General features: G+C 43.4%; 1 protein-coding gene across 3 annotated transcripts in view; it reads right to left on the reverse strand.

Annotated features, from left to right (window-relative positions):
* LOC123772627 (zinc finger protein Xfin) overlaps positions 1 to 26,239 on the reverse strand; it is an 84,524-nt gene that overhangs the window by 11,546 nt on the left and 46,739 nt on the right. For 2 of the 3 annotated variants that reach the window (XM_045765875.2, XM_045765874.2), the window contains one exon: positions 14,694 to 14,770. The exons of the other annotated variant lie outside the window; for it this stretch is intronic. The gene's annotated coding sequence lies outside the window, so the exon portion shown is untranslated. The remainder of the gene's footprint in view (positions 1 to 14,693; positions 14,771 to 26,239) is intronic. 3 annotated transcript variants of the gene reach the window in all.

A 26,239-nucleotide genomic window follows, 5' to 3' on the forward strand; every position in this document is an offset into this window, starting at 1 on the left:
GAAGAAGTCCTGGGGGTGTGGGGACAGGGATTGCTTGGGGAAAGGGCACGCCCTCCTGCGGTGTAGTTGACAGGGGTTTGGGGGGAGGTGGAGTGGGGGATAGAGGGCTTTGGTCTTGCTCAAGCCTGCTTGGGGCAGGGAGAAGACCAGGGGCTGGGAAAGCAGGGGATACTTGGGGTAAGGGGAAGGGGAGGATTTGGGTTTCATGATGGGCATTGTGCAGGGGCAAGGAAGAGTTTGTGCTGGGGGATAGGGGGGGGGCCTTATTGGCTGGTGGGCTGGGGTGTTGCATTCCCCCCCTGGGGTTCCTGGATTGGGGATCCCCACTCCCCTCTGGGATTGCTGGGTTGGAGGCTGAGGTTCCCTGGCTCCCTTCCCTCTCCTTGCACCTTTTCCTTGCATCTGCTGCCCTTACTATCTCGTCTCTGGTCATATCCCTCTGAACATATACCTCTTTGTAGTTCCTTGCATACCTCAGTTTGCTCTTCTTTACTAGGATGTCCTCTTTGATGACCTCGCTCTTGAATACTTCCTTGATCAATCTCTTTTTGTCTCTGTTGTACTGGCCAATTCAGAAAAACTGTTATATGTCTCGTGTAGGATAAAAACAAACATGTGTAGGATAAAAGGAGAAAATGGAAAAACACAAGACCAGAAGAAAAGCCCCAGCACCAAGGGCCAGGGACAAAAGCGTAGAAGGAAGATGAGGAACGAAGAAGGCAAGGAGAAAAACGAGAATGAAAGGGACACGACCAACAACACACAGAGCCGCAGGTCATGTCCCAACAAGCCACGCCAACAACACAGGTGTGTGACACGTCAACAACACAGGTGTGTGACACGCCAACAACACAAGCATATGATACATCCCAACACATGACGAAAAGGAAAAAACGCACAAAGGTACGCCAACAGACCAGCACCCGAACCAAGGAGTACGAGCTACGAGGATATGATCACCACATCGAAGATTCCCAAAGGAATCGATAAGGAAGAGAAAGACCGACTACGGGACCCCAGGGGCACACGCACCAGGGGACACCGGTGGAATGAGAGCCCAAACGAACTAAAGAGACATGGGAATGCAGTGTCAGAGTAGTAGACAAGCGGAACGCATGAGGAAGCGATGTGGTAGAGGATGACATCACATACAGCTTCAAGCGCAGATATGATAGAGCCCAGCAGGCCCAGGAATCTGCACATGAGCGAATGACAGGTGGGAAGTGGGACCAAAAGTCAGAGCCCAACTCCAGCAACACAACAAGGGAAGTATAACGAGGTAAGTACCGTACAGAGAATCCAATGTGTATGGAAGGTCTAAGCCAGGCACTGCAAGACCTGCAAGGAAAGAGAGACCCAGATAAGAACATGAAAAATGGGGCCAAGACCCCCCTTGCAACCAAGAACCCAGATAAAACAAGGCACCAGGAAGAAGCACGAAAGGGCCAAACAAAAATCCCCAACCAATCCCCAACACACATCCACAGCATGAAAACTGCTGTAAAATGTCACATCAGAACATCTAGACAGGAACACTTACTCCATAACATATACCCCCACCACTGTACCTTGTAACCTGGTGGAGGTAGGGCCCCCATCTGGACTCAATCATGGGCTGGACATGCATAAGAGTGGGACTGAATAGGTATAAATAGGAGCTGCCTCGTATGGCCCAATAGGCCTGCTGCAGTCACCTATGTTCCGATGTTTGTACATTCGTATCCAAAAAACACTAACCAGAGCCTAGCCAAAGAGAATCCAGACCGCATAAACTCACCTGCAGAGCGTAGGCATGAACATATCACGAACGACACAACATAGCCGAAAAGATTCCGGGAGCCCTGCCAGTGAAAGAAGGCAGAGTCGCACGTGCAGGAGAAGAGGGTAGAGGCAACAGAAGAGTCCCACACCCATACACAGGAAAACCCCGCATCTGCCCTATAGCAGCAATCCAGAACACTCCCAGGAGCTACCGGGCATGGACTGGGGAATGGAGAAGAGCGAGAGGTGAAGCACCTGAAAGAAAAGGGACTCAAAACCCCAGCTCATGTGCACACTGCCCATATCAAAACAAACAACCACGGCGCATGCGCAGCAGGGATGCCAGATGTGGGCCGCCAGAAGTCGCGAGCTGAAGAAAGAAACCATGAATGTGACTAGAAAGAGAGACAAAATAGTGTTGTTAACGACCGAATCCCATATGAAAGTACACAGGGCAGCCGCTAACTGCAGTCGAAAAGAGCAAGGAGCTAAAAGAAATAGCACAGCTCCCCATTTGGGCTACAAAGACCACAACCAGGCTACAAAGAGCCCAACCAGGCAACAAAGAGCCCAATCTGGCAACCCTGTGCAGCGCAGGACAGTGCACGGAGAGAAGAGACAAACACGAAAGAACGAAACAGGACTGAAAAAAGAAAAGCTTGGAGAAGGACCAGCAAGCCCCAGAAAGGACCAGAAGACGACAGACGTTCCAAGAATATGGGAAGAAACAAAACCTTCCCGATCCTTCTAGAACATAAAGAAGCAAACGTGAAGCACGAAGGCACGGAAGGCAAAGTCGCACCCGAGACCAAAAGTCATGCAGATCCCCCAGAAGAGGGGAACATAACTGTGAAGGCTTGTCCCAAGATGAAGGGTGGAGAAACGTACCACCATAGTCAGGACGGACCCGACGGATCCAAGGGACGAGGAACTGATCCTAGGGAGGGGCCGACTCCCAAAAACATGTACGGAGATGGGGGGGGAGAAAAAACCACTCCTCATAACTGCAAGCCCCCCCCAAAGGGTAAAAAAACCAGGAGGGGTCCAAACGTCAGCCCCTCACCAGCCCCAGGAACTCGCAAGACAGGGCCCAGGGCCGAGCCGTTCCCCCAAAGCCCCAGCCTCACAAGAAAAAGCCCGGGCAACCGGACAAATACTAAGGAAGAGAGCCCACTGGCAGATTCATACAACACGGCTGGAGAAACAGGCTCCAATGCCTCCGTTGCTACCCTGGAAGGGGAAAATCCCCGAGACTGCCCGAGTCTCAAGACCAGAGAAGCCCCACCCCGACCCCCAACCCACAAATGGTAAGGATCCGGATGCAGGGAGAAAGGGGGGGGGGGGCAACCATAACAGGGAAAGACAAGGGGGCACAGAAGGAACAAAACCAAAGCGTCCAACACCCCCAAGCCCGTCACAACAACCAAAACGGGGAGGCCCTGGGGCTCCCGGGGAGCAAACGACCTAGCACTTTGCACCACTGAAACTTAACTTGTAACGCCCGTACTGCCTGCACCCGCATAGTCAGCATAAGACAGGGTAATCGAGCCACAAACAAGCAACAAAACTCGCAGGGGGCTCCAAGGCAGAAGGTGCCACCGACCCCACAGGCAGCAGACAGAGGCAAAAACAATAAGTCACCCTGAGACAAGGGGACAGAGCAACCCTCGAACTCACACAAAGCGATGGGGAACTCCGGGGCCACATTCATCAGACCCACGTGCCCCCTAGGGGTTTCCCAGGGTCCTGAGCGTTTACCAACAGGGACTCACGCCCAGGTAATCCCAGGCAGGGTACTGCTAACCGGCGCCCAAGTCTACCAAGCAACAGTCTAAGAACTGAATTCCCCTCGGGACGTGTACACTCACGGGGACCTAGCAGGGAGCACCACCGTAAGAATGAAGAGTACTCAGTACACAGGGGGCAAGAACCAAGGCAGACAAAAAAAAGAAAACCCCGCAAGAGGACAACGTACCCAGGTGTAACAGAGCCTGCCGCTATGATTGTTGAAAACAAGCTGTGCAGTACCCTGCGCCCCTACCAGTGCAAACTGCCCCCTGCCCCCAAGGCGAACAAGGGAGACAGAACACCCGAGCACACAAAGGGAGGCCGAAAACCAAGCAATAAAAGCCAAGCAGGGGCAGAACCCAAGGAACTTGTGGAAGGTGGCCCCAAGGGCAGTACTTACAGGGCACCTAAGGCAAAACAATAAGTCACCCTGAGACAAGGGGACAGAGCAACCCTCGAACTCACACAAAGCGATGGGGAACCCTAGGCGCATGCAGCCCGAGTACTGTAGAATCACTCCTGGCTTATGCACCACCTAGAAGACAATCACCACACACTAGGTACAGTGCTGAAACAACCACCGGAGCCAGAGCACACAACCTCAGCCTTTAGCATCGGCCTTAGAACTGACGGGTGGATAGCCGGTGTAATGGGTCTGGGGCTCCCACTTCCCCCAGCTGTGCTGCTAGTGGCGCGGCGATGTGTGATGTCTTGATCGTTTGCTCGTTTCTTTTAGGGAAGTTCTATCCACTTGTTCGGCTTTTGGTAGCAATAATTTCACCAGAATAGGGGTTTGTTTTGGGATGCTTACCTTTCTGGGTGCCTGACCCGGTCGATGGCTGACATAGAATGCTTCCAACCACACGGGGGTTTCTATTGGCCATTGCTCCCCATGCCTCTTTGAGGGGGGGGGGGGGCCAGGTTCTGGCTCGTGGTCGCCGGTAGGCCCACAGAACTCCATACACATGACTGATGCCAAAGTCTGACATTAGCATATCAGCCTAGTAAGCTCCGGGGAGTCGAAGGGGCTCCCCCCCCCCAGAAAATTGAACAAATTTGAAGAAAGAAATATGTCATAATGGTTGTTCAGGTATGTAAGGTAGGCTACGCCATTATTTAAAACATAAAATATCATATTGATGTTTTCAGTGGTAGAACAGATTAATTTGATTTCCATTATTTTAAATGGGGAAATTCGTTCTGAATGACGAGCATTTCACATAACGAGTTCGGTGCCAGAACGGATTAAATTCGTTATTCGAGGTTCCACTGTATTTTCATAAATCAAATTACATTCAATCTAACCTTGTATTATTTATTAAGAAATATCAATTGGTAATAGATTTATATTTATTTAGCAAATTATAAAGCCGTTTATTGGAAATAATTTTATACCGCTGCGATTAGCTGTTCCAGTAAACAAAGCGATGAACTGAATTTCCACTATGAATATTTCTCATCCATCTAACATCATATAGATTAAATGTTTTGCATAGCAATTAACAATCTGACGTTACATAAAGCACTTTATTATGACATAAATTAACGTCAGTAATGTTTCCATCCATTCGGAAATTAGAATTAAGTACAGTATAGCAAATAATTCCCCAAGTTTTTAATATTTGGCGCTAGGTGGAGCACACATCACTTACTAGAGAGGAGACTTGGCAGAGATAGACGCCATCACAATCTAGTGTCCTGGAGCTGATCCTTATTATCGACCAAATAGAGCACAGTAACGAGCTTCAGATTGATTCGACAGCTTCCATAAGATTACGGACACCACATCTGGCAAGGCTGAGTACCACATTCATACTAATTTGGCCATTTTTTTTATGTTTATGCTGGTGCCTTGTCGTTATACAGCATGCAATTAAAAAAACTCCCGTGTCATTATCATATTCTATTGGCACTAAATTTATGCATATGTGTGGGAATATGTACTCATAAATGGAAATTACATATGATTCATATTTCAGCATGGAGTTAGCTGCAAGGAAATGGTAAGTCTGCCAGTATAATCATGAGTCGCCAGAGATAACCGACTCGGACAAGACTAAACTGGTCATAGCTGCTGGACGCAATCAACGTTCAACTTTGGCAGCTAAGCTGTTAATCGTTAACATTTGTAGTTAACATATTTACCCATGTGCAGGCGATGAGTCACAATAACGTGGCTGAAGTATGTTGACCAGACCACACACTAGAAGGTGAAGGGATGACGACATTTCGGTCCGTCCTGGACCATTCTCAAGTCGATTGTGATAAGGGTGGTGATAAAGGCAATCATTAGGCCAAAGAGAGGTGAGGAGCAAGGCAAAAGGTACGAATGTTAAGTTGTAGTAGAGGAGATAGTAGTAGAAATAAGAACTGCAGAAGGCTCATTGGCCCATACGAGGCAGCTCCTATTATAACCACCGAATGAGAAGAGGATAGTAATAGGAATAAGAAGAGGATAACAAGGGAACGTAAGAGAAAACAATGAACAGAAAAAAAGAAAAAGAAAAAAGAAAATTTAAGAGGAAGAAAGATAAATGGAAGGGTAAGCTTATGTTAGGTCACGTTTGTTAGAAAGATTAGAGCACTTGAGTATATACTGTGAAAGGGAAGCGTCAACAGCAACAAAGCCAGGACTCAAGTTCATGTTGGGTACATTGTGTATTAAGAGCCGATTCAACAAGACAGCGTCTGTGTAGAGTAGAGGCAGCAAAGATTATTTTGGAGGAAGACCAATCAATAGGATGATTAGAATCCCTCACATGATAGAAGAGAGCATTGTTATTGTCTGCAGACTTAACACTTCTCTAGTGTTCTTTAAGGGGCCTCGTAGCCTGGTGGATAGCGCGCAGGACTCGTAATTCTGTGGCGCGGGTTCGATTCCCGCACAAGGCAGAAACAAATAGGCAAAGTTTCTTTCACCCTGAATGCCCCTGTTACCTAGCAGTAAATAGGTACCTGGGAGTTAGTCAGCTGTCACGGGCTGCTTCCTGGGGGTGGAGGCCTGGTCGAGGACCGGGCCGCGGGGACACTAAAGCCCCGAAATCATCTCAAGATAACCTCAAGATAACTCAAGATAAGTCTGTCATTAAGTGTACGGCCAGTTTCGTCAAAGTATTGGAGAGGACAAGACGAACAGGAAATAGAGTAGACACCAGCAGCATTAGAAGCAGGAGGAGCAGTGTGAACTAGATTGCTACAAAGTGTGGTAGTTTGTCGAAAGGCGAGCTTTATGTCAAGAGGACGAAAGGTATTAGTAAAAGTTTTGAGTTCAGATATGAAGGGAAGGCATAGAACAGTGTTACTAGTGTTGGAAGCAGGTTTAGGATGAAAGAAATTTCGTTTAGCTTGAGAGTAGGCACAGTTGAAGAAATGCAAAGGGTAACCAAGGCGAGAGAATGATTTGTAGATAAAGGCAATTTCAGAATCAAGAAACTGAGGGTCGCTGATGCATAGAGCACGGAGGGAGAGAGAGAGACGAGGACACTTTTCTTAACAGAAGGAGGATGGTAGGAAAAGAAGTGAATGTACATGCTACTATGCATGGGTTTGCGGTAGACAGAGAAAGAGAACCCGGACACAGAGCTGTGATCGTGAACATCAAGAAAAGGAAGGAGGGAATTAGATTCCAATTCAACTTTGAAATGGATACAAGGAGCCAGATTGTAAACCACTTAACAGTATCGCTCGCTTTGGACACCAATCACGTCCATTTTTTTTCTCTTGAGTCCCAGCCGTGGACAGGACTCGTGTCCACTACAAAAATATTTGAATAAAATTCCTTTTTTATCTGATCGACCTCGGGTTTGTTTCACAATAACCGCCTTTGGAATGCGCACAATTTGATACCAAAATGAAAGATGTAACACGAAACTTGATGTCAGAATACTTGAAAGATTATAAATGATAAATTTCCATATATTTGTTAAAATTCTATTTATTGTGCTATTATTATGGGACAAGTTTTAAAATGCGTGCCTTTATATTGTGAACAATTTGATACCAAAACGAGCGATGTAACATGAAAATTGATGTCAGAACACTGGAAAGATATAAATAATTTTGATGATGAGTGTCCAAAATTAAAATATTTGTTAAAATTCCAGTTATTGCTCTATTATTATTAGACTAGTTTTAAAATGCGCGTCTTTATATTGCGAACAATTTGATACCAAAACGAGCAAAGTAACATGAAAATTTATGTTATCAAACTGAACGAGTATACACATTAGGTTGTGGTGTGCAAATTGGTGCTTGTTCACAGGTAATTCTAGGCTTTGCTGCGGGGAGTCTTGCCAGGCTTTTGGACATTATATGCATATACGTCTGCAGGGAATTTAATTGCGAACACAATGATACCAAAAGGAACGACGTAGCACGAGAATTAACGTGAGAAAACTGAAACGAGTATAAACATTTAGGCGTCGCCGCACGCTCGCCCGCACCATTAGCGCCATGACGTCGAAGTCTGCGGTGCTCACGTGGTGCGGGCGATAGTGTTAACTGCGCCAGCGAAGTATTTTCAGTCAGTGGGAAACTGCGCCAACCGAGAAAACTCTTTTTGATTTTTTCGTACTGTGACAGGAAAGTGTTGGAGTGTAGATGTTCAGCAGTCCTCCAATGGCAGGTGTCAATGCCTCTCACATTTACAAAAAAAAAAAAAGATAGATTGCTTGCCTGTTGTCTGTGGTAAGTGAGAGGGAGGAACACGTAAAACACAAAGTATGAACAATGAAACTTTAATATACTTTAAACATAAATAAAAATAAAGACAAGTCCCGTGGCAATGAACAGTACAATTAAAGAACAAGGATAAATGCAAGAACACAAATGTAACATAAAATAGTAATAATGTAAGACAAAATAGTAAATGGGGAATGGTGCTGAGAATATTGGCTATGGCTGAGACCTCCCTTAGTATACAGAGCCAGAGAGCTTAGTATGCCAAAGAGAGATGTCAACTGGTTGATACCTGGTTGATTGTTGGTTAGAGCACAAAGAATATTCTGAAGTTGATGGCTGGTTCAAGCTCAGACATCGACTCAGGTAGATGGCGCTGAGGTGCAGTGTGCAGGTGTGCAGTCAGCGAGTCACCAATCAGGAGCAGGCAGGCTGGGAAGGGTAGTTGGCTGGTTGATGACGAGCCGGTGTGGAGTTGGGGGTGATTCTTGGATACGTTTTGCCTCCTGGTCAAAATGTTTTGTGCTACTGGTGGATGTATCTTGAATGTAGCATCTTATACTTGTAGAATAAACGTAACTTTATGTAGGGAAGAGCAGGCTCAATCTCTCTTGAAAGAGATTACCGTCACAGTACCCATTCTAAATGTGAGCGAGGTTGGTTGTGTACGAAATGGACTCTTAGGACCTCCAGTGAGAGACGGCCATCTTGGAAAAATTCCCAGAATGCCCAAGGGCTGCTGGCTGGGTTAGTACTGAATGAACAACCATGGGTGGCGCATGCACCTCTGGCTCCCAAACACCTGTCTGTCGCGGTGTTGGAAGATAACACTTTGTCGGTGAAATTCAAACCTTATTGTTTGAAGAACATAAGGGTCATAATATTGGTGAAGCTAGGCGCAATAAGGACCTAACACAAAGATTGGATGCAAGTGATACAACACCTATGAGGACGATACAGCGAGCGTATCCAGTTGTAACTCTGAGCGTCACCCTTGCAATCCTATGCTATCTCCAATTTATTTAGATGATACATAGATGAATTCGCTTTCTGCGTTCAGTGATGATGCATCTGATACAAGTAGCATAGATGAACAGTGTTAGCGGCTTCCATGATTTTCCAAAGATATTTTCAAGAATACCTGAATCTCTTCCTGACTGACGGACACTCTTTGAGGCTAGCTGAATCTCTTTCTGACTGACGGACACTCTTTGAGGCTAACTGAATCTCTTTCTGTGTGGGACCATACAAAGCGATCATTTCAAGACTACCTTACAAATTGATCCTTTTCAATACTACCTTGACTGTTCAACACGCTTCCACTACACATAAGGGGCATAACTGGCCGACCCCTCACAGTGTTCAAGAGAGAACTGGATAAGCACCTCCAAAGGATACCTGATCAACCAGGCTGTGACTCATACGTCAGGCTGCGAGCAGCCGCGTCCAACAGCCTGGTTGATCAGTCCGGCAACCAGGAGGCCTGGTCGACGACCGGGCCGCGGGGACGCTAAGCCCCGGAAGCACCTCAAGGTAACCTCAAGGTAAGGTAACCTTGTGCTTTACAAGCTTGGCTACATACAACCTATAAGTACTAAAGCCAAGGGTGTATGTGAGTGCGTTATTTGCAAGCACACAGAATGAAGAAACAAGAAGCGAAAATTTATCTGTACTTAGTGCAATGTGAGCGAAGTCGCGCTGTGCACAATGGACTATTTCATTGATTATTACTCACATCTGAAGTACTGAGTGTGTAATACAGTGTGTTACTGTGTAAATAGTGTGTGAAACTACATATTGTAATTTTAGTGAATTTTTAACAAGTAATATAGCGACAATAAACATTTATTGTGGACACATTACTGACACATTTATCACAGTTCCATGGAACATTATGAACGTTCTACTGTATACATATTGTAAAGGACACAAATATGCATCATATACGACAAACACAAATAAAACTGCATTGGAAATACATAGAACAAATAATTGAAAATATATTTGTGGCAACATCCGATGCTTGAATGGCCCGCGCGACCGTGTCTGGGCGGCTCTTGCATGGGTGGCCAGGCCCTGATGACGTCCCAACTCACCTTGTCCATGTCCCCACAGCCAAAGTAAGTGGAATTTGGTATTTATTTTTACATAGACATGTTCAGGGAAGGGAATTTATCATTTTACGAAGAAAAAAGAATTTTGGGGAACACTTGATTTCATGCGCACCGGGGGAATTTCACAATAAACTCGCCGCAGCACGGTGGTTAAGAGAGGAGAGGAAAGGCTGGAAAAGACTAAGATCATGAGGTCATAAAGTAAAAATGTCATCAACATAGCGAAGCCAGAGAGAGGGACGAGTATCAACTACTCTAACCCTTTGAGATGTATTTCTTTCTTGTCTCAATAAACATACTTGAACTTGAACGAGTATCAATAGAAGGAAGAAGATCAGTTTCGAAGTATTTCATGTAGAAATTAGCAAGAACAGGGGAGAGAGGGGAACTCATAGCGACATCGAAAGTTTGAGTGTAATATTTACCATTGAAAGAGAAAGAGTTAGAGTCAACACAGAGTCTAATGAGCTCGAGGAAAACGTCAGTGGGAAGCGGGAGAGGAAGAAGGCCCTCAGACGCCTTCTGTCTAAAGAGAGAACGTCATCGAGCGGAACATTAGTGAACAGAGAGTCGACATCAAGACTAAGCATCTTACAGGAGGGCTGCAGGTGCAGTTTTTCTATGAAGTCCTGAGAGTGACGAAGGTGGGCAGGGGAATAAGTGCCAAGGTAACGCATCAGAGTTTTAGCGAGCCAGAAGGCAAGAGGATAGCTGGCAGAGCCCCATGAAGAAATGATAGGACGAAGAGGAACACCAGGTTTATGAGTCTTAGGAAGACCATAGAAATAAGGAAGAGAAGGGCAGATGATACGGAAACGTTTAATGAGATCAAAGGCAGGAGGACAAAGACTAGAGAGCTGTCTTAGTTTGTCGTTAAAGGAAGTTTTGAGGTGATCCAAAGGGTTAGAAGTCAGAGGAGCATAAGTGCGAGAGTCAGAGAGCAAGCCATCTGCTTTTCGGAGGTAGTCCTCACGGCCAAGGACAACCACCGAATTGCCAATGTCGGAAGGAAGGATAAGAATAGAGTTGTTAGATTTCAGGGAGGCAAGGGCAAGCTGGAAGCGACGATGAAGGTGGTGATTTTTAGAAAATAAGCTGTCAAGAACGGGGATAAGGGCCCCTCTAAAGGCAGACAGGTCCGAAAGAGTACTAGAGTTAGAATTGACAAACCTGTCAAAGGAACTAATGAGGTCAATGCTACAGCGTGGGCCAGGGAAAGTAACAAAAGAAAAACCAAGTCCAAGAAGTTTATTATATTTTTATAATATTTGCATATTTGCAAATATTTGTTCGTCGCATATTTGTTCGTCTCATGAACAAAATGTTCCATTAGCGGCTCATCAAAATATGCAGTAAAATAGTCCATTTTGCACATATCTGCACCTTTATCAAGGAAAATGTCTGTAATTCCAACATCCGAATTATCAAAAACAGGATTTTGTGGAACAAAATCTGTCCCATCACTCCACACAAAAACACCGGGTGTCTTTCTAGAGCCAATAGCAGCACCACGGCGAGGAAACTGTGGACCAGGAGCTGAAGCAGGTCTAGGAACAGTAGGGGCGGGCAGGGACGGTGATGGAAAATTCCTCGATGTTGAGGGTCTTTGTTCATGTGGTGCCATGCGGTGCCGCATGGCTTGGCCAGATGCTGCTGACGCGACAAATTGTCACTTGGCAAAACCGCACACTCCTCCACTGGCACTAGCGAAACTATTTTCCGATTCTAAGTCACTAAAACCGGAAAATGATTCACCTTCTTCAGAATCGTCAAGCAAAACATCAATATCTTGCAAGGGAGCACATGAACTGGGTGGTCTAGCACAAATTGGGGTTGAGTGAAGGCGAGGAGGCATGGGCGAGATGCTAGGCCTAGCCCTGATGGAGCCAGCATGTTCACACTTGTCGTCGGTCGTATCCACCTCTGAGGGCTGTATGTAGTCATGATCAAAGTCTGAGTCGTCTATATCAGACTCATCACCATCCGGGAACAAATTACGAGTAATTTCTTCCTCAGTCAGAGGTCGCGAGGAACATCTCGCTGAGTGGGGTCGGTCGTCAGAACGTGATGCGCTCGCCATGATGTCCGCCGGGTAACTGAGCTCTGTACACAAAGGGGACCCACGCTGGATTTTTTTCCCAGGTGGGGTTTGTTTATGGTCGGTCGAGGCTCGCTGATGACTACCCCTATCCCACGCGGGGCGTTTAAATTATAGCGCTAGACACAAAATCATATATAAATGATGTGCGCGGTTTCGGTTTTGTCACTGATATCATTTATACATGATATGTGCGGTTTGAGGGTTAAAGGAAGGTAGAAAGAAATTATCAAAGAAATTAAACAGAGTAAGATGTTTACGTGTGGTATCCATATGCAGGTGATGAGTCACAATAACGTGGCTGAAGTATGTTGACCAGACCACACACTAGAAGGTGAATGGACGACGACGTTTCGGTCCGTCCTGGACCATTCTCAAGTCACCTGGATCCCTGGACTGATTGATTGATTGATTGATTGAAGATTAAGCCACCCAAAAGGTGGCACGGGCATGAATAGCCCGTAAGTGGTGGCCCTTTGGAGCCATTACCAGTATCAAGAGCTGATACTGGAGATCTGTGGAGGTGCGAGCGCACCCTGCGTGACGGGAGATGTCTCCCGTGTCCCTGGACCATTTGAGAATGGTCTAGGACGGACCGAAACGTCGTTGTCCCTTCACCTTCTAGTGTGTGGTCTGGCCAACATATTAACCCATGTCTTATTATTTCTAATAATTTATGCACATGTTATTTCCATATAAACTGTAGACTAACATTATAGAATTTACTCCCCCAAAGATGTACAGGGATACCTCGGTTTAAGAGTTTAATCCGTTCCTGGAGACAGCTCGTATTCCGAAAACTCGTATTCCGAAGCTAATTTCCCCATAAGAAATAATGGGAAATGAATTAATCCGTTCCTGACTACCCCAAAAACCCCACATCAAACTAAATTTTTATATCTAATTCATCTAAATAAGTCTACAAAACTATGTTCAAGTTATTACTTACCCTTGCTGAGGACTGCTGTTGGTGTATGGAAGATGTGAGGAGGAGGGAGGAGGAGAGGTGTTACTGTTTGGAAGGGGAGTCCCCTTCTATTATAACATCAGGCAGTGAGGACTTCACTGGTATGCACACTCTGGCACATTTTGCCTGCATACCACTAGGACTTGCTTGTTTTACTAAGAATCTGTCTAAAGACACTTGTTTTTCCCTACATTTTAACACTTGTCTGTAGTAAGACATCACATTGTCATTTAAAAGGTCAATGCAATGGCCTGCTACAGCTTTATCTGGGTGAGTTTTTTCAACAAAACTTTGCAGTTCTTCCCATACTTCACACATTTTCTTAATCAAGAAGGGACATCCTTTACTGCCTCTACTCACAGCTATTTTCTTAGGATGAACCTTACCAATGGCTTTCTTGAGACCCATGGCGAGATATATAATGACAACTTTTATGCTCAAATGGCCAAAAACCGACAAAAAAACTGTAAATCCTTGTGAAGAATTCAGGTGGGATAGTCACTGGGCACAAGACACTGGTAAACTGAGGCGCGATCACTGTGCCACCATGTGCTAGTCGGCCTGTACACGTATCAACAAACTCGTGTTCCGAGGTAACCCTCGCCTTCCGAGGCACATTATCCGAGCAAATCCTGCTCGTATTCCAAAAAACTTGTATTCAGGGACACTCGTATTCCGAGGTACCACTGTATATGGGAATCACTCCAATTTAAACCGAAGTTTTACAGTCCACTTCTCTTAATTCATAGTGCATTGCTTATAAAATTTATTATTATAAAATCCATATGTCATAGGTTTCAGAGCCACAAACATTTTTTATGGTCCTTAGGAATCTATGAATGATATATACTGGAGTAGATTTTCCCCACAGGAGAAGGGGAAGCCCCGGACTTCTACGCAGGCTGCCCACACCTTTAGTTCAAAGGCTGAGCATCAAAAACGAGACAAAAACCACCGAACGGAGGGAGGGAGGGTGCCCCAGAAAATAGTGTTTCATTACATTCAACGTTGGTTTTCTGTGGGGAGCTCCGTCAGTTCCCTGTAGCTACATAGCCAGAGATAAGTTAAAGAGAGACTTACCCTGGAGGCGGCCGCACCATGTTCCTCAACTCGAAGATGAGAAAACTGGCTGCAACCTACGACCCATGGAAACACATGAATGACTGGGAACAGGAACATTCACCAAATAACAGGTGTCCAGGACCCTGCTTGACCTCCAAAACCCCCCGTGCTCGAATGTCAGCCCAAGACATGTTCCCAAACACAGCAGCCAGAGCAGCATACTTACGAACATCATGGGTATGAGGGTAGACCGCAGGCTGGCTAGACTTAATAACCCAGTGGACGACCAGAGAGACCCGAGTCCTGAAACAGGGAACGAGGGATATATAGCCACCTGCCCAAATAGCTGCCCAAATCCACCCACCCCGCCTGAATAGCTGGCCACCCATCTGCCTGCCCAAATAGCCGCCCACCCTATATAAAATAGCAATGTTGATTAAAATAAAATAGCAATAAAATAGCACCCTATAATAAAATAGCAATGTTGATAGTCGGTGACTTCAACTTGAAATCCATAGACTGGGAAGCATATGAAGATAAAAAAGAAGATTTTTGGACCTGTAGATTTGTAGACCTCATCCTGGGAACATTCTTGTATCAACATGTTAATTAAACAAGCTACGAGGATGAGGGAAGGGGACGTTCCCTCCATGCTAGATTTGATATTTACCAGGAAGGAGGAAGAGATATTTGACATTCAGTACCTTCCTCCCTTGGGTAAAAGTGACCATGTCTTTTTGGGAATAAAGTATGCAATGCGTTATAATCTGGAAGCAAATAAGGAGGTTGAAGCAGTTGAAAAACATGACTTTAGGAGAGGGCATTATGGTGACCTTAGAATTTTTTTAGTGAGTATAATTGGACAGACTTGATGCTAGGCAAGGAAGTGAATGAGATGTATGTCAAGTTTTGTGAAATATATGATAAAGGCACAAAAAAATTTATACCAAAACAGAGATGCAGAACTAGGAAACAGGATTGGTTCAATAGAAATTGCGAGAGGGCCAGAGACCAAAAGACACAAAAATGGAATCAATACAGGAAGAGGCCAAACCCCCAAACATACCAGCGATACAAAGATGCGAGAAACAACTACACGGCAGTAAGGAGAGAGGCAGAAAGAAATTTTGAAAAAGGGATTGCAGACAAATGTAAAACAGAACCAGGTCTATTCTATAAATTCATAAACAATAAATTGCAGGTAAAGGCTAATATTCAGAGGTTGAAAAGGGGAAATAGATTCACAGAAAATGAAAAGGAAATGTGTGAAACACTAAACGAAAAGTTCCAAAGTGTGTTTAATCAAAATGAAATCTTTAGGGAACCAGACACAATAAGAATTCCAGAGAACAACATGGAGCACATAGAGGTGTCTAGAGACGAAGTGGAAAAAATGCTCAAGGAGCTAAGTAAGAACAAAGCAGTTGGTCCAGATGGAGTTTCACCATGGGTTCTGAGAGAATGTGCACCTGAGCTCAGCATTCTACTTCAACTGATTTTTCAGGCATCCCTATGTACAGGAGTTGTAGCTGATGTGTGGAAAAAGGCCAACGTAGTTCCAGTCTACAAAAGTGAAAGCAGGGAAGACCCCCTTAATTATAGACCTGTATCATTGACAAGTATAATAAGTCAAAATATTGGAAAAACTAATTAAAACTAAATGGGTAGAACACCTGGAGGAAAACGATATAATATCAGACAGACAGTATTGTTTTCGATCTGGAAGATCCTGTGTAACGAACTTACTCAGTTTTTATGATCGAGCCACAGAGATTTTACAGGAAAAAGATGGTTGGGTTGACTGCATCTATCTGGACCTAAAAAAGACTTTCGACAGAGTTCCCCATAAGAGGTTGTTCTGGAAACTGGAAAATATTGGAGGAGTGACAGGTAAGCAACTAACATGGATGAAAAATTTCCTGACAGAAAAATGAGGGCCGTAATCAGATGCAAGGTATCAGATTGGAGGAATGTCACGAGTGGAGTACCACAGGGTTCAGTTCTTGCACCAGTAATGTTTGTGGTCTACATAAACGATCTACCAGTGGGAATACAGAATTACATGAACATGTTTGTTGATGATGCTAAGATAACAGGAAAGATAAGAAACCTAGATGATTGTCATGCCCTTCAAGAAGACCTGGACAAAATAAGTATATGGAGCAACACTTGGCAAATGGAATTTAATGTGAATAAATGCCATGTTATGGAATGTGGAATTGGAGAACATAGACCCCCACACAACCTATAAATTATGTGAGAAATCTTTAAAGAATTCTGACATTTTTTCTTTAAAGAAATTTAAAGAATTTCTGACAAGAAAGGGATCTAGGGGTGGTTCTAGATAGAAAACTGTCACCTGAGGAACATTAAGAACATTGTGCGAGGAGCCTATGCTTCACTTTCTAACCTCAGAATTGCTTTTAAATACATGGATGGAGAAATGCTAAAGAAATTGTTCACGACTTTTATTAGACCAAAGCTGGAATATGCAGCGGTTGTATGGTGCCCATATCTTAAGAAGCACATCAACAAACTGGAAAAGGTGCAACGACATGCCACTAAGTGGCTCCCAGAACTGAAGGACAAGAGCTACGAGGAGAGGTTAGAGGCATTAAATATGCAAAAACTAGAAGATAGAAGAAAAAGAGGCGATATGATCACTACGTTCAAAATACTGTAGTAACAGGAATCAATAAAATTGATAGGGAAGAATTCCTGAGACCCAGAACTTCAAGAACAAGAGGTCATAGATTTAAACTAACGAAACAAAGCTGCCGGAGAAATATACACTTTTGTAAACAGGGTGGTAGACGGTTGGAACAAGTTAAGTGAGAAGGTGGTGGAGGCCAAAACCGTCAGTAATTTCAAAGCATTATATGACAAAGAGTGCTGGGGAGACGGGACACCATGAGCATAGCTCTCATCCTGTAACTACACTTAGGTAATTACATTTGTCAAAAGGCTTTGGCGAAATCTGTGTAAATTACATCAGTGTTTTGTTTGTCTTCCATGGCATCTAATGCCATGTCATAGTGGTCCAGCAACTGTGACAGGCAAGAGCGCCCTGTTCTGAAACCATGTTGTCCGGCGTTATGGAGATGCTGTGATTCCACGTATTTTGTGATCTTACTTCTTAGCACTCTCTCAAAGATTTTTATGATGTGTGATGTTAGTGCTATCGGTCTGTAATTTTTTGCCTGTGCCTTATTACCTCCTTTATGGAGTGATGCTATCTCTGCTGTTTTTAGTATGTCAGGGATAATGCCATTATCTAGGCTTTGTCTCCAAAGAATGTGAAGGGCTTGCAATAGTGGTTTTTTACAGTTATCGAGTTCCAAGAATCAGGGCCTGGTGCAGAGTGCATAGGCATACTGTTTATGGCTTCTTCAAAATCCAGTAGAGATAGGGTGACATCTGATATATGGTTTAATAATAGTATCGTATCCATGAAAAATTCATTTGGATTATCAATCTTTAGTGTGTTTCGTGGCTCGCTGAAAACAGTCGTATTGCTTCCTCAGTATCTCGCTCATTTCTTTGTTATTCATCAGTGAAAGTTCCATCTCCTTTTTGCAGGGGTCCGATACTAGATGTGGTTTTTGATCTTGATTTTGCATAGGAGAAAAAGTATTTTGGATTTCTCTCTATTTCACTGATGGCCTTTTGCTCTCTTTGCCTCTCCTGGATTCTGTATGATTCTTGTAGCTTTAGTTCAATTGTTTCTATTTCTCTACCTAACCTTCTTCGCCATTCTTGAGATAAGCTGCGACTCTCAAGTTGTTCCGCGATTCGTTTTCTTCGCCTATATAGGGAACGATGTTCTCGTTACAATCTATATCTCTTCCTCTTTTTTCTTAGGGGTTTGCGGTTTGAGCATATTTCTAGTGCTACTGAGCTTATTTTTTCCAGGCACTGGTTCAGGTTCGCATTTTCTAGCTGTTTTTCCCAGCTTATTTCTGTGAAGTCTTAGTTTATTTGCTCCCAGTTTATCTGTTTAATATGAAAGTTGAATTTGCTGAAATCTCCTCCACCGGGAATCGGGACTGGTTTTGAAGGTTTATTCCCCATGCTTGTCAGAACTTCAATTAAGTTGTGATCTGAGTAACAGGTATTTGTAATCATTATGTTCCTGATCAATTAATCATTATTGGTGAAAATGAGGTCCAGCGTGTTCTCCTTCCTAGTTGGTTCTACTATTTGCTGGTTTAAGGTAAACCTGTCGCACATCCGTAGCAGGTCATTTACATGTGCCTGTTCATTTAGACTACTCCCTGGTATTCTTTCTGATATAACTGTATTAGCTAGGTTCTTCCATTTCAGGTGCCATAGGTTTAAGTCCCCAAGCAGAATGTTGTTCAGGGCCGGATTTGTGAGGTTTTCCAAGCAGTGTTCTATTTTCATTAGTTGGTCTTTAAACTGCTGGTGATTTGCCTCCGGTGACTTATATACAAGGACAATAACTACATTTAAGATCTCTATTTTGATTATCAGCACTTTCCATGTCACATATCACCACATAACATTAACACCACATATAATTTGTGGTGTTCAGCAGCTCAGTACAGATAAGTGCCTTTGATGTAGAGGCTAAACCCCCCCCCTTCCTGTAGCCGGTGTTTCCTGCCACATCTGAAAAGATTGTACTCTGAGATCCATATTTCACCATCATGGTAGTCTTTGGTGTGAGTTTCCATTAGGGCAGCAAACACTGCATTTGCCTCATGTAGAAGGCTATCTATGAATTGCACTTTGTTACATATGCGTGTTTTTATACCCTGAATGTTGGCAAATAAAAATTATGTTATATTTGTGAAAGTGCTGGATGCTTTACTTGGTGTTAATATCTGAGGCTCTGGTAAGGAGGCCACTGTGTTTGCGTCCTCTCCAGCATTTGACCAAGTTGGTGGCAGAGTCTGGACATTTTTACCCAATCTTCTCCTCCTCCTCCTCCTCCTCTTCCTAAAAAATTATCCTGGTAAGTAGTGTTGTAGCTGCTTTCCTCGAACCGGTTTGTCTGTCTTATTCGCCTGGTACCCCTTATATGAAAAGATGGACATTCCATAATGAATATCCATATTACACCAATATAATATGTATTCACATTGTTCATTATTATATTTACACACATGCACGCACTATTTACAGGTTTTTGCACATTTAGAAGTCTTGGAGAGAGTGGTAGTCGTTAAAGCAGTCGACAGCACACAAAGGGACTTCACACCATGTTTGCATAAGTTTACGTTTCTGATCTCCTTTTTGTTGTTTTACAAACTAAGCAATCACATTGGCCTATTGCACGCTTTCCAGCTGGTGGCAAATGTTTTAGTCTGTGTGCTTGAAAGGCCTCCATGTGAGCAAGCCTGGGTGTAACAGCATGCTGCAACACTGGGTTCATGACGGGCCTTTGTATGCCACAAACATCTTTGCCAAACTTTGCTAATAACTGTGTCTTAAATGTAAGAGCAAACAAATGGAAATTTGGTTTACGTCCAGTTTTCACCAGATACATATTGTAGCAGTTCAGCCGCCTCATGTCAACAAGATGGAAAAACAGTTTTTTCGTCCACTTCAATGTTTTCCTAACACACTCGACAGTGCCCACCATCATGTCAGATTTATCAACCAAACGCATGTTGATATTATAGTCAAGAACGCAATCTGGCGTATATACTGGTTCTTGCGTTACTCGGTTCACCTTGCCACTGCTCACCATTGTACCATCATGAACGGTTGTCAGTATGTTCACTTCTCTCTTGTCTTTCCACCTAGTTGAGAGTATTTGATCACATTTTCTTACCTCGCAGTCACCAAATTCAAGTTTATTGTCAAACACTGGCATTTCCCCTCTTCTTGGCTTTACTGTGCCAACCAATCCAGTTCTATTTTCAATCAAGAACCTAGCTAGCAAGGGACTTGTACAATAGTTATCCGTGTACAAAATGTGGCGCTTGTTCATCTATGGTGCCATCAGTGACTTCACCACACTACCTGAGAGACCATGTTGGTTGTTTCCGAGAATGTCAACATCGCTAGCAGAATACAGAATCATGTGTAACACGTAACCTGTTTCACAGGTTATTGTCATGCCCTTCAAGAAGACCTGGACAAAATAAGTATATGGAGCACCACTTGACAAATGGAATTTAAAGTGAATAAATGCCAAGTTATGGAATGTGGAATATGAGAACATAGACCCCACACAACCTATAAATTATGTGAGAAATCTTTAAAGAATTCTGACAAATAAAGGGATCTAGGGTGGTTCTAGATAGAAAACTATCACCTGAGAACCACATTAAGAACATTGTGAGCGAAGCCTATGCTTCACTTTCTAACTTTAAAGTTGCTTTTAAATACATGGATGGCAAAATACTGAAGAAATTGTTCAGGACTTTTGTTAGACCAAAGCTGGAATATGCAGCGGTTGTATGGTGCCCATATCTTAAGCAGCACATCAACAAACTGGAAAAGGTGCAAAGACATGCCACTAAGTGGCTCCCAGAAATGAAGGACAAGAGCTACGAGGAGAGGTTAGAGGCATTAAATATGCAAAAACTAGAAGATAGAAGAAAAAGAGGCGATATGATCACTACATACAAAATAGTAACAAGAATCAATAAAATTGATAGGGAAGAATTCCTGAGACCTGGAACTTCAAGAACAAGAGGTCATAGATTTAAACTAACGAAACAAAGCTGCCGGAGAAATATAAGAAAATTCACTTTTGTAAACAAGAGTGGTAGACAGTTGGAACAACTTAGGTGAGAAGGTGGTGGAGGCCAAGACCGTCAGTAATTTCAAAGCATTATATGAGAGAGAGTGCTGGGGGAGACGGGACACCACGAGCGTAGCTCTCATTCTGTAACTACACTTAGGTAATTACAGTCACACAGAACAAAGAATTTCAATCCAAATCTGTTGCGTTTGGAGGGAATATACTACTTGAAGGCAACACGTCTTTTGAAAAGCACAAGGGATTCGTCAATCACCAGCTTCTGTGCTGGTACGGAGAAATCTCTGAATTTTCCAATCACTTCATTCATATACCTGCTTGCTTAATACCTGCTTGATGGGGTTCTGGGAGTTATTCTACTCCCCAAGCCCAGCCCGGGGCCAGGCTCGACTTGTGAGAATTTGGTCCACCAGGCTGTTGCTTGGAGCGGCCCGCAGGGCCACATACCAACCAGAGCCCGGCTGATCCGGAACGTCTCTTAGAAAACAGTCAAGTTTTCTCTTGAAGATGTCCACGGTTGTTCCAGCAATATTTCCTAAGAGTCGCTGGGAGGACGTTGAACAACCGCGAACCTCTGATGTTTATACAGTGCTCTCTGATTGTGCCCATGGCACCTCTGCTCTTCACTGGTTCAATCTTGCATTTTCTTCCATATCGTTCACTCCAGTACGTTGTTATTTTACTGTGTAGATTTGGGACCTGGCCCTCCAGTATTTTCCATGTGTATATTATTTGGTATCTCTCTCGTCTCCTTTCTAGAGAGTACATTTGGAGAGCTTTGAGATGATCCCAATAATTTAGGTGTTTTATCTCGTCTATGCGTGCCATATATGTTCTCTGTATTCCCTCTATTTCAGCAATCTCTCCTGCTCTGAAGGGGAAAGTGAGTACTGAGCAGTACTCGAGACGGGACAACACAAGTGACTTGAAGAGTACAACCATTGTGATGGATCCCTGGATTTGAAAGTTCTTGTAATCCATCCTATCATTTTTCTGGCTGAAAAGATTTGCTTGGTTATGCTCCCTAAACGTTAGATCGTTGGACATCATTATTCCCAAATCTTTGACATGCTGTTTTCCTACTATGGGCAGATTCGATTGTGTTTTTTACCCTGTATTATGTTTCAGATCCTCATTTTTGCCGTACCTGACTACCTGAAATTTATCACTGTTAAACATCATGTTATTTTCTGCTGCCCAATCGAAAACTTTGTTGATATCTGCTTGTAATTTTTCAATGTCTTCAGCAGAGATAATTTTCATGCTGATTTTTGTGTCATCTGTGAAGGATGACATGAAGCTGTGACGTGCATTTTTGTCTATATCTGATATGAGAATAAAGAACAGTAGTGGTGCAAGGGCTGTAACTTGAATTACTGTACAGAGCTTTTAACTTCGCTTGGACTTGATTTTATTTGATTGACTGTTACTCTTTGTGTTCTGTTCGACAGGAAATTGAGTATCCAGCGTCCTATTTTACCAGTTTTTCCCATTGACCTCATTTTGTGTGCTATCACCCCATGGTCATATTTCACGCCTTTGCAAAGTCTGTGTATACAACATCTGCATTTTGCTTTTCTTCTGGAGCTTCTGTGATTTTGTCATAGTGGTTGAGGAACTGTAACAGACAGGATCTTCCCGCTCTAAATCCACATTGTACTGGATTGTGTAGCTCATTATTTTCCATAAAACTAGAAATTTGATTCCTAATCACTCTTTCAAACACTTTTATTATGTGTGATGTTGGTGCAACTGGTCTATAATTTTGTTTTGCCAAGGCTTTATTACCCCCCTTTGTGCAGAGGAGCTATATCCGTAGATTTAAGTGCAGCTGGTATCCAGGCTCTTTCTCCATATTACGCTGAGTGCTCGCGCCACTGGTACTTTACATTTCTTTATGAATATTGAATTCCAGGAGTCAGGCCCAGGAGTTGAGTGCATAGGCATATTGTCAATTTCTCTTTCAAAGTCTTCCGAGGTCATGTTAATATCCATTATATTATCTGCAGCTTGAATGTCATTCATAAAGAAGCTGTCTGGGTCATCAACTTTCATGTTGTTTATTGGTGTGCTAAATATAGCCTCATACTGGCTTCTTAGAATTTCACTAATCTCTTTGTTGTCCTCTGTGTACGTACCTTCATTTGTAATTAACGGTCCAATACTGGTCGAGGTTTTTTATTTTGATTTTGCGTATGTGAAAAAATATTTAGGATTTTTCTTTATCTTTTGTATAGCTTTCTGTTCCAATTCCATTTCCTCACTCATATGATCGCTTCAACGTTTGTTCTATTTCTTCGATCTCCCTGCTTAGGTTTATTTTCCTTTCTTGTGATAGTTGTGTCTGCCGAAGCATTTCCGTTATTTTTCCTTCTCCTGTACAGTCGTCTCCGTTCTCTTTCTAGAGTGGTCCTCTTTCTGACCCTCCTCACAGGCACGTGCTTCAAGCAGACCTTGTAAGCTTCAGCTGTCAGTTGAGCTATTCCCTGTGTGGGAGTTTTGTCACTTAAGACCGTCTCCCATTGAATGATTGCAAGGTCTACATTTATTTTATCCCAGTCGATCCTCTTATTGTTGAAATTGAATTGATTGAATACTCCTTCTCGCTTGTTGGGTCTCTTAGACCTCCTACCATAATTTATGCTAGTTCGCACTTCGATGAGCTTATGGTCTGAGTATATATTATCTGAGATTGTAATGTCTCTGATTAGTTCATCATTGTTTGTGAATAACAAGTCTAGTGTGTTTTCGTTCCTAGTTGGTTCTGTAATCTGTTGATTGAGTGAGAATTTGTCACAGAATCTCAAAAGTTCTCTGACCTGTGGTTGATTATTTTCCGGGTCATTCCCTGCTATGCTATTTGTGTTTACCATTCTCCATCTTAGACTTGGTAAATTGCCATCTCCAAGGAAGATAATATCTGAAGCTGGGTTTGCTAGGTTATCAAGAATGCTCTCTATTTTGTGCATCTGCTCTGTGAATTCCTCAACTGTTGTATCTGGCAGTTTATACATTAGAATAATAATTAGGTTTAGTTTTTCTACCTTAATTCCAAGTACCTCTACCACCTCATTAGTTGAGTTTAGTAGCTCTGAGCATATCAGGTCTTCTTTAATATACAGATCTACTCCTCAATTTGACCTGGTTTCTCTATCACATCTATATAAATTATAATTTGGAATCCAGATTTCACTATCCATGTAATCTTTCGTATGAGTTTCCATGAATGCCCCGAATATTGAGTTTGACTCTAATAGGAGGCCATTTATGAACTTAACTTTATTTCTTGACTTTGACTTTAAACCTTGAATGTTTGCAGATATGAATGAATGTCCATATTGTGTGTCACTTCTGGAAGGTTTTGGTCGTTCTCCCTCCTCTCTACCCTGATCCAGGGTGTGTTGTTGTGGCAATGGTTTGTCCAGTTTTGGAAGTGATACTGGGGAGTGTGGTAGTCTCTGTGTTGTTGGGGGGTGTAGTATGTGTGAGCTTGATGATGAACAGTAGTCAAGTCTTGGGCATTTCCCCCTCTCAATCCATACTCCTGCAACGTTTCTGCCTGTCGGTTTCTCCCTATGTTTCTGCCTGCCTGTAAAAAATTTCCAGGGCTATTATATTGGACTTCCTCTCTTATATAGCGCTGTGTACCTCTGACGTGGGAATCAGGGCAATGAAGATCGTAGCATTTCCTCTCATTAACTGAGAGTTTGCACAGCTTAGGATGAATATACTATAACCCCGCGATTATCCGGGATTCGAACATCCGAAAAACGCCCTTATACGGCCAAAATCGTGAATGGATAAAGTTATCACAATATCCGGCCAAAATAGCCACAGGGACCGGATTAAAGCAGGTTTTCTGCAGAAATTACACTATCCGGTCAGTCCCCCAGATAATCGTGCCTTTGTCCGTATATGAAAACATGAGGCAGGCCATACGGTATTAATCCCGTCTGCCCGAGACTCGAGGCGCATGGTGTAGGTGGGGGTGGGGTGGGTGGGTGGTGTTGGGAGGGTGGGAGGGGTGCGTCAGGAGGGACTACCTGGGTACAGGAATTACCATTAATTTTAGAACAATTAATCATAGCCAAAAACAAATAAAATAACTACTAGTAATTATGTAATAACAAATAAATAAGTTTCCTAAAAGCATTGTGCACAGGCTGAAGTTTCCTTAAAAAATATTGTGAATTTTTTTCCTCCTGGCGGCCTACATAACGCATTATGGCTGCCCCAAGTGGACCTGTCCAACACTGGTCAACCCATGTGCGTCCGTCCCTCGTGTTATACACAGTGCTGCGCCATTAGTGAAATATTTTTTTAAATAACTTTCTTAATTTTCATAGTAATTTTGAACATTTTTGGCCAAGAATATGTCTGGTAGCAGCATCAATCGTTCTGGAAGTGTTAAGAGGAAGAAGATTGTCCTAGCAATTAAAGACAAGTTACGTGTTGTTCAAACAGTGAGGCGTCACAGGCAGCCAAGCGCCTTCAACAAGTGAGGCGCCACAGGCAAGCCAAGCTCCTTCAACAAGTGAGGCATTATAGGCAAGCCAAACGCTTTCAACAAGTGAGGCGCCACAGGCAAGCCAAGCGTTTTCAACAAGTGAGGCGCCACAGGCAAGCCAAGCGCTTTCAACAAGTGAGGCGCAAGCAAGCGCCTTTAACAAGTGAGGCGTCACAGGCAAGCCAAGCGCCTTCAACAAGTGAGGGCATGCAAGCGCTTCAACAAGTGAGGTGCAAGCAAGCACCTTCAACAAGTGAGGCCTCACAGGCAACCCAAATGCCCTCAACCAGTGAGGCTTCAGCAGCTGGCAGTCAAAACTAACTTAGCTTAATGAACTGTACAGTAATTTTAAGTGTTAATTTTAGTGTTGTGTTAGTATAGGTTACGTAAATTGTTAAGAAATTTTAACTTCAAGATGTGTGGCATCAATCAAGAAGACGAACACCAACAAGGTAAGTTGAGGTTTCTAGTTGAATATTTAATAATTGTATGTGGCAAGGCAATTCAAATTATGTTGTTTGTAGTATAA

The sequence above is a fragment of the Procambarus clarkii genome, chromosome 50 (assembly GCF_040958095.1).
Source record: "Procambarus clarkii isolate CNS0578487 chromosome 50, FALCON_Pclarkii_2.0, whole genome shotgun sequence".
Classification (NCBI taxonomy): Eukaryota; Metazoa; Arthropoda; class Malacostraca; order Decapoda; family Cambaridae; genus Procambarus; species Procambarus clarkii.